The sequence below is a fragment of the Schistocerca nitens genome, chromosome 9 (genome assembly GCF_023898315.1).
Source record: "Schistocerca nitens isolate TAMUIC-IGC-003100 chromosome 9, iqSchNite1.1, whole genome shotgun sequence".
Taxonomy (NCBI): Eukaryota; Metazoa; Arthropoda; class Insecta; order Orthoptera; family Acrididae; genus Schistocerca; species Schistocerca nitens.
Genome location: NC_064622.1, coordinates 446,483,312 through 446,496,527, shown reverse-complemented (window position 1 = coordinate 446,496,527; position 13,216 = coordinate 446,483,312). Strand labels below are relative to the sequence as shown.

Genomic DNA, 13,216 nt, shown 5'->3' with positions numbered 1-13,216 from the left:
CTCCAAGCGATTTTCACATGTTTGGACCCTTAACGGAAGCACTACAGGGAAGAAGATTTGAAAGTGATGAAGACGTCATTGCTGAGTTGCAAAATTGGTTACAGATGCAACCGATAAACTTATTTTCTGATGAAATAAAAAAAACTCGTAAAACGTCGGGAAAACTGCATTGAAGTATAGGGAGGTTACGTGGAAAAATAACGCATGTTTGAGTTTTCTATCATCAGAATAAGTACAGCTTTTCACAAATATGCCTTTACTTTTTGAATTCCCTTCTCAAAATGGTTCAAATGGCTTTGAGCACTATGAGACTTAACGTCTATGGTCATCAGTCACCTAGAACTTAGAACTACTTAAACCTAACTAATCTAAGGACATCACACAACACCCAGTCATCACGAGGCAGAGAAAATCCCTGACCCAGCCGGGAATCGAACCCGGGAACCGGGCGCGGGAAGCGAGAACGCTACCGCACGACCATGAGCTGCGGGCTCGTATGCCTGTATGTAGATGATTTTGTAAATAAGTTTTACCTATAATGTACTTTTAAAGATATAACAAGGGATGGCTTTTCTGATAGTGCATACGCGTGAATACTGAGTTTCGCCATTAACATCTATTTATAAATAACTGATTAACCATGGGTAACGCCACGGTCCAAGCTAGTAACATATATAGTTATACTAACCCCCTAAGACATCCCCCCCCCCCCCCACTGGTAAAAGCACAAATCGCACACTGATTAGAGACCCCACGATATATAATATATATATTGTTTTTTGCATATATATATATATATATATATATATATATATATATATATATATATATATAGGGTGTCCCAGCTATCTTGTCCACCCAAAATATCTCTGGAACAATAACAGCTATTGGAAAACGACTTTCACCGGTATCAATGTAGGACTGGGGCCCATGAATGTACATATTGGGAAATATTCTAAGACGAAAGCATATGTGTTTTTTAACACAAACTTATGTTTTTTTAAATGGACATCCTATATTTTTTCTTCAGCAATCCGACAAAGCACATACACAATGGCGTTGATTGCATCTCAATATTTCCATTACATCCCGAGATATTAAGACGCGAAGTTGACGCTTGAAACACCCGACATGCGCTGCTAGCGCACGTCCTGAGGCTCAGGCGTGAACCCCATGCTGCCCGTAATCGCGATGTGATTGACAAGTAAGTGTCCCTCTTGATAAGTATGGAGGTGTGATTACACATGTCAATCACATCGCGATTACGGGCAGCATGGGGTTCACGCCTGAGTCTCAGGACGTGCGCTAGCAGCGCATGTCGGGTGTTTCAAGCGTCAACTTCACGTCTCAATATCTCGAGATGTAATGGAAATATTGCGATGCAATCAACGCCATCGTGTATGTGCTTTGTCATGCTATGGATTGCTGAAGAAAAAATATAGGAGGTCTATTTAAAAAAAACATAAGTTTGTGTTAAAAAACACATATGCTTTCGTTTTAGAATGTTTCCAAATATGTACATTCATTGGCCCCAGCCCTACATTGATACCGGTGAAAGTCGTTTTCCAATAGCTGTTATTGTTCCAGAGATATTTTGGGTGGACAAGATAGCTGGGACACCCTGTATATATTATTTGTTTTTTTGTATTTCATATATATATATACTCCTGGAAATGGAAAAAAGAACACATTGACACCGGTGTGTCAGACCCATCATACTTGCTCCGGACACTGCGAGAGGGCTGTACAAGCAATGATCACACGCAAGGCACAGCGGACACACCAGGACCCGCGGTGTTGGCCGTCGAATGGCGCTAGCTGCGCAGCATTTGTGCACCGCCGCCGTCAGTGTCAGCGTTTGCCGTGGCATACGGAGCTCCATCGCAGTCTTTAACACTGGTAGCATGCCGCGACAGCGTGGACGTGAACCGTATGTGCAGTTGACGGACTTTGAGCGAGGGCGTATAGTGGGCATGCGGGAGGCTGGGTGGACGTACCGCCGAATTGCTCAACACGTGGGGCGTGAGGTCTCCACAGTACATCGATGTTGTCGCCAGTGGTCGGCGGAAGGTGCACGTGCCCGACGACCTGGGACCGGACCGCAGCGACGCACGGATGCACGCCAAGACCGTAGGATCCTACGCAGTGCCGTAGGGGACCGCACCGCCACTTCCCAGCAAATTAGGGACACTGTTGCTCCTGGGGTATCGGCGAGGACCATTCGCAACCGTCTCCATGAAGCTGGGCTACGGTCCCGCACACCGTTAGGCCGTCGTCCGCTCACGCCCCAACATCGTGCAGCCCGCCTCCAGTGGTGTCGCGACAGGCGTGAATGGAGGGACGAATGGAGACGTGTCGTCTTCAGCGATGAGAGTCGCTTCTGCCTTGGTGCCAATGATGGTCGTATGCGTGTTTGGCGCCGTGCAGGTGAGCGCCACAATCAGGACTGCATACGACCGAGGCACACAGGGCCAACACCCGGCATCATGGTGTGGGGAGCGATCTCCTACACTGGCCGTACACCACTGGTGATCGTCGAGGGGACACTGAATAGTGCACGGTACATCCAAACCGTCATCGAACCCATCGTTCTACCATTCCTAGACCGGCAAGGGAACTTGCTGTTCCAACAGGACAATGCACGTCCGCATGTATCCCGTGCCACCCAACGTGCTCTAGAAGGTGTAAGTCAACTACCCTGGCCAGCAAGATCTCCGGATCTGTCCCCCATTGAGCATGTTTGGGACTGGATGAAGCGTCGTCTCACGCCGTCTGCACGTCCAGCACGAACGTTGGTCCAACTGAGGCGCCAGGTGGAAATGGCATGGCAAGCCGTTCCACAGGACTACATCCAGCATCTCTACGATCGTCTCCATGGGAGAATAGCAGCCTGCATTGCTGCGAAAGGTGGATATACACTGTACTAGTGCCGACATTGTGCATGCTCTGTTGCCTGTGTCTATGTGCCTGTGGTTCTGTCAGTGTGATCATGTGATGTATCTGACCCCAGGAATGTGTCAATAAAGTTTCCCCTTCCTGGGACAATGAATTCACGGTGTTCTTATTTCAATTTCCAGGAGTATATATATATATATATATATATATATATATATATATATATATAATTGAAATACAAAAAACAAATATTAAAAAAAAAGTTTGCATGGCGCGAGATTCGATCCGGCGACCTTCGGATTACGAACCCGAGCGCTTACCGCTGCGCCACGATGCTGTAGGAAATCTTACATTTCACTTCAGCGGTTTCTTTTAACTGTCGATTTTCTCGACAACGGCTGAAAAGTGCATCTTGGTGCTTTGCCACATTACACCTCTGCCCATGAGCTTTTATTATGCGCAGTATGAATCGAATCTGAATTTCACAATCGGCGGCCTCCCCTTGCCAGTCCCTCCCACTGTCAGACGGGCCCCATATAACGATGTTCCAAGGACGAGGCTATGACAATCCGTCTACAATAGCTGGAGAGCATCCAGGACTTCAAGCAAGAATTGTGAACTTAACCCTAAAGCATTGTTTTTACTCTGTACCACAGTTTTTTAATAGTTCAGTTATGTGCGGCTCTTTTTTTTTTCACCATGGAAAGTTGGGGTGCTTGTTTGACTCAGATTTCGCCCACTTACCACCCACGGATGAAGGATCATTCTGAAAGACGTTGGAGTTACAGTTAAGAGACTTTCAGGTACACTATGGAGTGCTCACTACCAAGCTATTAAGCCTGTCCTTCAGCCCTTTGAAAAGATTACCGATGCCACTGAGGAACAGTCTGATTCTTCGAAAACCATAGAAACCAGATGAGCTGCTCAAACTTTGTTGCCTGCATTGTGTGACTTCTCGTTTTTGCATTTTTGTCCTTATCTAGTTAAAGCACCAGAAACGGAACGTCCCACAATCGCAAAAATTTTAGTTGTCAATAATGATGAAATTTCTGAAGACTGTATATCCTTACAGAAATTCTCCTTCCAAGAACATTTCTTGGATGCGGAAGTTCCAAAAGAAGAGTTCTTGGTTGGACATTTATAAGAATCTGACAATTTGTGGTTGATATAAAAATGTGTTCGCAATCTCGTTTTGGCATTAAGATTCTACATCTATATGTTTATCTACTTCTATACTTCGCAAGCTATCTTGCGGTGTGTGGCAGAGGGTATTTTGTGTACCATGGTCATTTTCCCCTTTTCCTATTCCATTCGCGTACGGTTAGCGAGAAGAACGATTGACGGTAAGCCTCCTCGTGGGCTCGAATATATCTAATTTATCTTCATGGTATTTTTGCGAGATATGTGTAGGAGGAAGCAATATATTTGTTGGCGCTTCCGGGGAAAAACGCTCTTGGAAATTTGATGATAAACTACATCATGATGCAGAACATCTCTCTTGCAGTGTCTGCCACCGGAGTTGATTGATAATCTCTGTGACGCTTTCGTGTTTACTAATTGGAACTTAACGAAACGCACCGATCTTCTTTGAATCTTCTCTATTTCCTCTATCAGTCCTATCTGGTACGGATCCCATACTGAGCGATATTCAAATATTGGTCGAACGAGTGATTTTATAAGCTGCTAACTTTCTTGTTCGAATACGTTTTCTGGGGATTCCTCCAATGAGTCTCAGTCTCGCAAATGGCTTAGTCGCTTTAATTAGGTGTGGTCTTTCCAGTCGAAATCGGTCCTACATATTTTATGGTAGTAACTTCTTCTGGTGATTGTTCTGCAATTGTGTAATCATACAGCTGTGGGTCTTTATGGCTATGTATTTGCAACACGTTACATTTGTGCATGTTGAGGGGTGATTGCCACACTCAGCACAAAGCGTCGACCTTCTGCAGACCACCCTTCATCTCACTACAGTTTTCTAGCGTCGCGACGTCTCTGTATCAACGACTTCATTCGCCTCATGGCAACTTCCGACGTTATCTAATAAATAATTTACATGTAGTGTGAAAAATACTGATCCTACAACACTCCTCTGAGGCACACCCGAAGGCTTTTCTCCATTCAGAATGGCATGCCGTGTTCTGGTTACTAGAAATTCTTCAGTCCAATCACACAGTTGGTCTGATACCCCATGCGTTCGTAATTTGTCAACTGAGTGGCAACGCAGAACTGCATCGAATGCCTTATGGAAGTCAAGGAACACAGCATCTACCTGTGCGCCTGGTCTACTGCTTTCTGGGTCTCGTGGACGAACAGAGCCAGCTGGGTTTCACGAGATCGTTGTTTCCGGAATCCACGTTGGTTCCTACAGAGGAGAATGCCAGTGTCTAGAAATGTCATAATAAGCAAGCCTAAAACATATTTCAGAATTCTATAACAGACCCATGTCAGAGATATAGTCTTATAATTTTGTGCGTCTGTTTGACGTCCATTCTTGAAAAAGACAATGGCCTGTGCTTGTTCCTGATCATTAGCAAAACTTCGCTCCTCCAGAAACTTACCGTACACTACCACTAGAAGAGGGGCAAGTTCTTTCGTATACTCTATGTGAAATGTATTAGTATCTCATCAGGCCAAGTGGTTTTCCCTCTGTTGAGTGATTTAAGTTGATTTTCTATCTCCTGGTCACTTATTTCGAGATGAGTCATTTTGTAGTTCGCGTGACAATCTGTAGGAATCTGTGAATCAGTTTTGGAGAAAGACGTCTAGTATTTCGGTCTTTTCTGTGTCGACATCCTTTCCACTGCCATTGTGGTCACAGAGTATCTGCTTATTTAACATAAGACTAAAACTTCTTAAGACTTTCTATTAACTCGGTAGATAGAATTTTACTTTCGAATTCGTTAATCGCTTCACGCAAGACTTTCCTTGCGCTAATGTTGACTTCGTTTGATTTTTGTCTGTCTGTGAGGCTACGTTTAAATATGTAGTGAAGCTCTCTTTATTCTAACGTTGCCGTCGAGCCACGGAGCGTCTTTTCCATCATTCACAACTTTGCTCGGCACGTACCTGCCTGAAGTGTATGGCACAATGCTCTTGAACTTTGTCCATTGATACTCAGTGTCGTTAGTGTTGGAGATGAATTTTTCGTCCTGCGTGCTCAGGTGATCTGAAATACCTTTCCTGTCGCTCTTGCTAATCAGAAAATCAATCCCTCTTCAGGCCACAAGTGGCCCATCGGGACCATACGACCGCCGTGTCATCCTCAGGTGAGGATGCGGATAAGAGGGGCGTGTGGTCAGCACACCGCTCTCCCGGTCGTTATGATGGTTTTCTTTGACCGGAGCCGCTACTATTCGGTCGGGTAGCTCCTCAATTGGCATCACGAGGCTGAGTGCACCCCGAAAAATGGCAACAGCACATGGCGGCTGGATGGTCACCCATCCAAGTGCCAGCCACGCCCGACAGCGCTTAACTTCGGTGATCGCACGGGAACCTGTGTATCCACTGCGGCAAGGCCGTTGCCATGCTAATGAGAAAGGTCTCCCTAAATTTCTTTGTATTCCTATTTACAGCCGTGTTTAGTGATGCTGTAACGGCCTTATCGTCACTGATTCCCTGTTCTGTGCGCCCGCATCTCGTGGTCGTGCGGTAGCGTTCTCGCTTCCCACGCCCGGGTTCCCGGGTTCGATTCCCGGCGGGGTCAGGGATTTTCTCTGCCTCGTGATGGCTGGGTGTTGTGTGCTGTCCCTAGGTTAGTTAGGTTTAAGTAGTTCTAAGTTCTAGGGGACTGATGACCATAGATGTTCAGTCCCATAGTGCTCAGAGCCATTTTGAACCTGTTCTGTGCTGAGTCGAAAAGTTCGCGTCTGTTTATCGTCAGCAGGTCTAAGATGTTATCTTCACGAGTCGGTTCTCTGATTAACTGCTCAAAGCAGTTGCCGTATAAAGAGTTTAGGACAATTTCATACGAATGTCTATCCCTATCACCCGTCCTAATCAAAATGGTTCAAATGGCTCTGAGCACTATGGGTCTCAACTGCTGAGGTCATTAGTCCCCTAGAACTTAGAACTAGTTAAACCTAACTAACCTAAGGACATCACACACATCCATGCCCGAGGCAGGATTCGAACCTGCGACCGTAGCAGTCGCGCGGTTCGGGACTGCGCGCCTAGAACCGCTAGACCACCGCGGCCGGCCCGTCCTAATCACTTGAATCTTCCAGTCTACAGCCGTAAGTTAAAATCTCCACCTAAAAATATAACATGGTCAGGAAATTTACGCGAAATAACTCCTGGAAATTGAAATAAGAACACCGTGAATTCATTGTCCCAGGAAGGGGAAACTTTATTGACACATTCCTGGGGTCAGATACATCACATGATCACACTGACAGAACCACAGGCACAGAGACACAGACAACAGAGCATGCACAATGTCGGCACTAGTACAGTGTATATCCACCTTTCGCAGCAATGCAGGCTGCTATTCTCCCATGGAGACGATCGTAGAGATGCTGGATGTAGTCCTGTGGAACGGCTTGCCATGCCATTTCCACCTGGCGCCTCAGTTGGACCAGCGTTCGTGCTGGACGTGCAGACCGCGTGAGATGACGCTTCATCCAGTCCCAAACATGCTCAATGGGGGACAGATCCGGAGATCTTGCTGGCCAGGGTAGTTGACTTACACCTTCTAGAGCACGTTGGGTGGCACGGGATACATGCGGACGTGCATTGTCCTGTTGGAACAGCAAGTTCCCTTGCCGGTCTAGGAATGGTAGAACGATGGGTTCAAATGGCTCTGAGCACTATGGGACTCAACTTCTGAGGTCATTAGTCCCCTAGAACCTAGAACTAGTTAAACCTAACTAACCTAAGGACATCACAAACATCCATGCCCGAGGCAGGATTCGAACCTGCGACCGTAGCGGTCTTGCGGTTCCAGACTGCAGCGCCTTTAACCGCACGGCCACTTCGGCCGGCTAGAACGATGGGTTCGATGACGGTTTGGATGTACCGTGCACTATTCAGTGTCCCCTCGACGATCACCAGTGGTGTACGGCCAGTGTAGGAGATCGCTCCCCACACCATGATGCCGGGTGTTGGCCCTGTGTGCCTCGGTCGTATGCAGTCCTGGTTGTGGCGCTCACCTGCACGGCGCCAAACACGCATACGACCATCATTGGCACCAAGGCAGAAGCGACTCTCATCGCTGAAGACGACACGTCTCCATTCGTCCCTCCATTCACGCCTGTCGCGACACCACTGGAGGCGGGCTGCACGATGTTGGGGCGTGAGCGGAAGACGGCCTAACGGTGTGCGGGACCGTAGCCCAGCTTCATGGAGACGGTTGCGAATGGTCCTCGCCGATACCCCAGGAGCAACAGTGTCCCTAATTTGCTGGGAAGTGGCGGTGCGGTCCCCTACGGCACTGCGTAGGATCCTACGGTCTTGGCGTGCATCCGTGCGTCGCTGCGGTCCGGTCCCAGGTCGACGGGCACGTGCACCTTCCGCCGACCACTGGCGACAACATCGATGTACTGTGGAGACCTCACGCCCCACGTGTTGAGCAATTCGGCGGTACGTCCACCCGGCCTCCCGCATGCCCACTATACGCCCTCGCTCAAAGTCCGTCAACTGCACATACGGTTCACGTCCACGCTGTCGCGGCATGCTACCAGTGTTAAAGACTGCGATGGAGCTCCGTATGCCACGGCAAACTGGCTGACACTGACGGCGGCGGTGCACAAATGCTGCGCAGCTAGCGCCATTCGACGGCCAACACCGCGGTTCCTGGTGTGTCCGCTGTGCCGTGCGTGTGATCATTGCTTGTACAGCCCTCTCGCAGTGTCCGGAGCAAGTATGGTGGGTCTGACACACCGGTGTCAATGTGTTCTTTTTTCCATTTCCAGGAGTGTATTTTCCAAGTTTCCCCTTAACTTTTGCACCAGTACTACTGCTGAGATTGGGGTCATTAAAAGCATCTGATGACCATGTTTGAACCACCTTCAACACTCGTCTTCATTCAAGTTATTTCGCATTCGCATTCGTAATCTGTACTAATCTCACCAAATATTGTCGTATTTTTTATTGCTATAAACACGTCTCCACCGCCAGCGTTCAGTCTATCTTTGTGATATGCATTCCCATCGGAATTTAGAATTTCGTTGGGAATGACATCACGTTTCAGCCAGTTATCTGTCCCTAGTACTATGTGGGCATTGTTACCGTTTGTAAGCGAGACTAGTTCCGATACATTTCCATAGACTCTCCTGCAGTTATCTAATGCTATATTAATATTTTCTTCACCGACCTGCTATGACGAATGCTGCTCTGTCTGGACTCAGAAGGAATCTTATTGGGCCTGTGGATGGATTTCACTATCCTAAGAAACCGACATGTGCACGCCACTCGTACTCTGCTACCCTAGTAGCTGCTTCCCGTGAATAGCTCACCTATTAAGGGAAACCCTGCAATTCTTCCCCCGACAGTGGAGGTCTAGAAAATTTCCCTTTTTTTTTTGACTTCGTAGTTATGGTAGCGTCATGTGAAAGGATCGTTTTAAACCTCAGATTAGTTAAGAATAATCGTAGGTACATTGTGAGTCAAGCACCACTCTCTAGGTAGGCAGCTTTGTCAATCGCAGATAGTGTTGCTAAGGGACGAAATTTCCAAATTTGCAGTAGAAGAAGTTAAGAGGAAGAGTTTCTAAACTACATTTTAAAGTTACCCATCACAAAGAAGATCTTTGGTTATTTTCACTGCTTCATTAATAATCAATGTTATTTATAAAATTGCTTTTTATTTATTTTTGTTTCCAATTATAAAAGCTGCCTACATAAGGATTAACATTACACTTTGCTTACTTCGCTCAACAACTCTTCCCCCGAAAAATTCTTTGATGTTTTTGTAGGGTTGGTGGGAATAGGGGTGACAAGTTAAAACCCCGGATAGGATGGCAAACTACCTAGCTACGGCACTGCATATGTCTGTTAACATTAATTGACATTCTAGGCAAAGTTGTATATTCCTTCAGTACTAAATGGTATGTATTTTGTTTTAAATGTGTTTGATGCTTAGTTATGTTTTAGCATACGTCCTCTTTCAAGACACTTTTGTAATCTTGCAACATTGTAAAATAAATAAATAAATAAATAAATAAATAAAAAACAAAAAGAAAGGAAAAGAGGGAGAGAGTGAGAATTCTGTTACCAATTTGGTACCAGGTCATCTGTAGATGCCCGAAACGCGTAATGAGTAATACGAACAAATGGGGCCAGAAACATCCTGTGATCATTATTTTGCGACCAACCAGCTACTTTAAAGCGATTTTCATCACTGTGATTGTAATGGACGCATGCCTCTAATATTACTTTCAATCTCGTGTACGTGGTCATCAATCTATACGGTTCCTCGCCTTTTGTCTTGTAATTTCTGTCTACCCTCACAAATTTTTTTCCTCGTCAGTCACCTCTAATCCAAATTCCTTTGCTTTTTGACATAGCTTTCTTCACAGTATTTTTACGTCATCTAGATTTCCTGGGATTAATACTACATCACATGCAAAGCCCAGTAAAATAATTTTAATTCCTATTCTGATTCCCATCTCTGTTTTACTTGTTGCATCCAGTCCTGTATACTTACACTTAACAAGAATGGTGATATTACGTCTCGTTTCCTTACTCATGTTTTTATGTCAAAAGCCATGGAATATTCTCCATCCATTTTCACTATCCCTTTCGTGCCTTTCAGCGTAACTTTTCAAAACTTGTAATTTCCTTTGGTATTCCAAACTTCTATCACAAGCTTTCTTAAATTCGACAAACAACACTTACGTAGTTTTGCTATATTCCCAATATTTTGATACGGCTTCATTTGTTATAAATGTCTGATCAGTGGTGGATCGATTCTTTATAATTTCCACTTTTTTCTCATCTATTATCTGTCTTTTTCGTATTCTGAATGCATCTACTGTCTCTTTCAATGTCGGCGGTGCAACTAAGAGTCCGCAGCTCGTGGTCGTGCGGTAGCGTTCTCGCTTCCCGCGCCCGGGTTCCCGGGTTCGATTCCCGGCGGGGTCAGGGATTTTCTCTGCCTCGTGATGACTGGGTGTTGTGTGATGTCCTTAGGTTAGTTAGGTTTAAGTAGTTCTAAGTTTTAGGGGACTGATGACCTCAGATGTTAAGTCCCATAGTGCTCAGAGCCATTTGAACCATTTTGCAACTAAGAGATCCGCGGGCGGCCATTTAGATTTAGGTTTTCCGTGATTTTCCTAAATCGCTCCAGGAAAATGCCGGAATGTTTCATTTGAAAGGGCACGGCCGATTTCCTTTCCCATCCTTGACACTATACGAGCTTGTGCTCCGTCTCTAATGATCTCTATGTCGACGGGACGTTAAATCTAACCTTCCTTCAGCTAAGAGCTTTATGCTAGACCAAGCTAAACTCCATCCGAACAGACCTTGGAAGGCCCAACGGTACCGACCGGCCGCCGTGTGATCCTCAGACCACAGGCGTCACTGGATGCGGATACGGAGGGGCGTGTGGTCAGCACACCGCTCTCCCCGTCGTATGTCAGTTTACGAGACCGGAGCCGCTGAGTCTCAATCAAGTAGCTCCTCAGTTTGAATCACAAGGGCTGAGTGCACCCCACTTGCCAACAGCGCTCGGCAGACCAGATGGTCACCCATCCAGGTGCTAGCCCAACCCGACAGCGCTTAACTTCGGTGATCTGACGGGAACCGGTGTTACCACTGCGGCAAGGCCGTTGGCGCTTTATGTTATGCGCTGATGTTTGTGTTGTCCTCCATTTCTGTACTTCCATCTTCAACGTTTAAAAGCTCCTCAAATTATTCCTTTCAAATTTTCTTACCTTTTATTCTTTCCAAAAAAGTATTGCCATTTTTATCTTTAATGCCATACACTCATGGAATGTACCCTATTCTGAAGAAAGTAATTGACCTGTAAAAATATCTTGTATTCCCTCCAGTTTTGTCCTCTTCTGCTATTTTAACTATACTTTCGACACGCTATCTCTCTTTTCTTCTGAGGAGATTTTTGGTTTCCCTATTAGCATTATCAGACGCTACTCTGCTACTCTACTCTGCTCTGTAGGTGTTTTTCTATTTGCTACTCTTCTTTCTTTCACTTATGTCAAAGTCAATGAGCAGAAGTGAAATCAAAGATTCAGCGAAATATGTTGCAGTTGATAATGACATAGAGTCTTTATCACTCTTCACCACTCCTATTCCCCATGTTTTAACGGCACTTTCTACTGAAACGGACGTGGGGTCCAGGTCATGTGACGATCAGTAGACGTGTAGGTGACTGAACGGTGTCTGTCTTAGATTTTTACGGTGTCCACTGTGACTTGTTTGGTTTGCAGGTACCAGTGTAAAAGGGCCAGAAGGCATGATTAACGCGAGCGATGGAAATAATAGCTGAGGCACCATTAACATCGACTTTAAAAGTCTTCGCGTCTCGGCTCACAACTGTATATGGCACGTCATATGATGGCTGCAGAGGCTAACAAAAACCTTGTTACATGTCCAAAGCGTAGCAAAAATTAAAGGGCGACAAGAATGCTGCCCTCTCGCTGCGTCTGGACGCAGCTGTCGAATGTGCCAAAGTAATTGTTGAACAACGTGTGACGCCTCAGTAAGATCGTTAGGCATATTACTGAAGAATTCACCAGGTAATTGTATTAGTTGACCATAGATCAGTTCTGCTGCTGTGTCGTTACCACATTTCTCGACGGTAGCACTGACATTAGACCGAGTAGGACAACTGGCAGAAATTCATAGCATCTTAAAGACACTTTAACTAACGGTGCAAACACTCAATTAAGCCATTTGCTGCTGGATGAAAAGCTGCAGATATAATACGATTCATATCTGACAAATCAGTGAGTGACTCAAATCACATGCCTTGATCTTTGGTGATACTGAGATGCGCTCCGAAACGAGCGATCCATCACAAAAAATGTGGTTACAACAGTTTCAGATGTGGCATCAACAATAAGGAAAACCTCATGCGAACGAGTGAAGTGGTAGATAGTAATTAGACAGTAGGTGATTCCTTACGATGGGGGTAACGGTCCAACAATGTCTATGTAAACGTCAATAAAATTCTTCAGGGTTTGAGGCCGCGTTGTCAACTATAAAATTCCAACGTTTCGGCGACTGATGCAAGGCGCCTTCCTCAGGGTAGCAATACACCCTGAGGAAGCCGCCTTGCAACAGTTGCCGAAACGTCGGAATTTTACGCTACTGGCCATTAAAATTGCTATACCAAGAAGAAATGCAGATGATAAACGAGTATTCAT

General features: G+C 45.7%; 2 pseudogenes; both read right to left on the bottom strand.

The window, feature by feature from the left end:
- Positions 1-6,301: 6,301 nt before the first annotated feature.
- Positions 6,302-6,418, bottom strand: LOC126204668 (5S ribosomal RNA; annotated as a pseudogene).
- Positions 6,419-11,546: 5,128 nt separating this feature from the next.
- Positions 11,547-11,664, bottom strand: LOC126204787 (5S ribosomal RNA; annotated as a pseudogene).
- Positions 11,665-13,216: the final 1,552 nt, after the last annotated feature.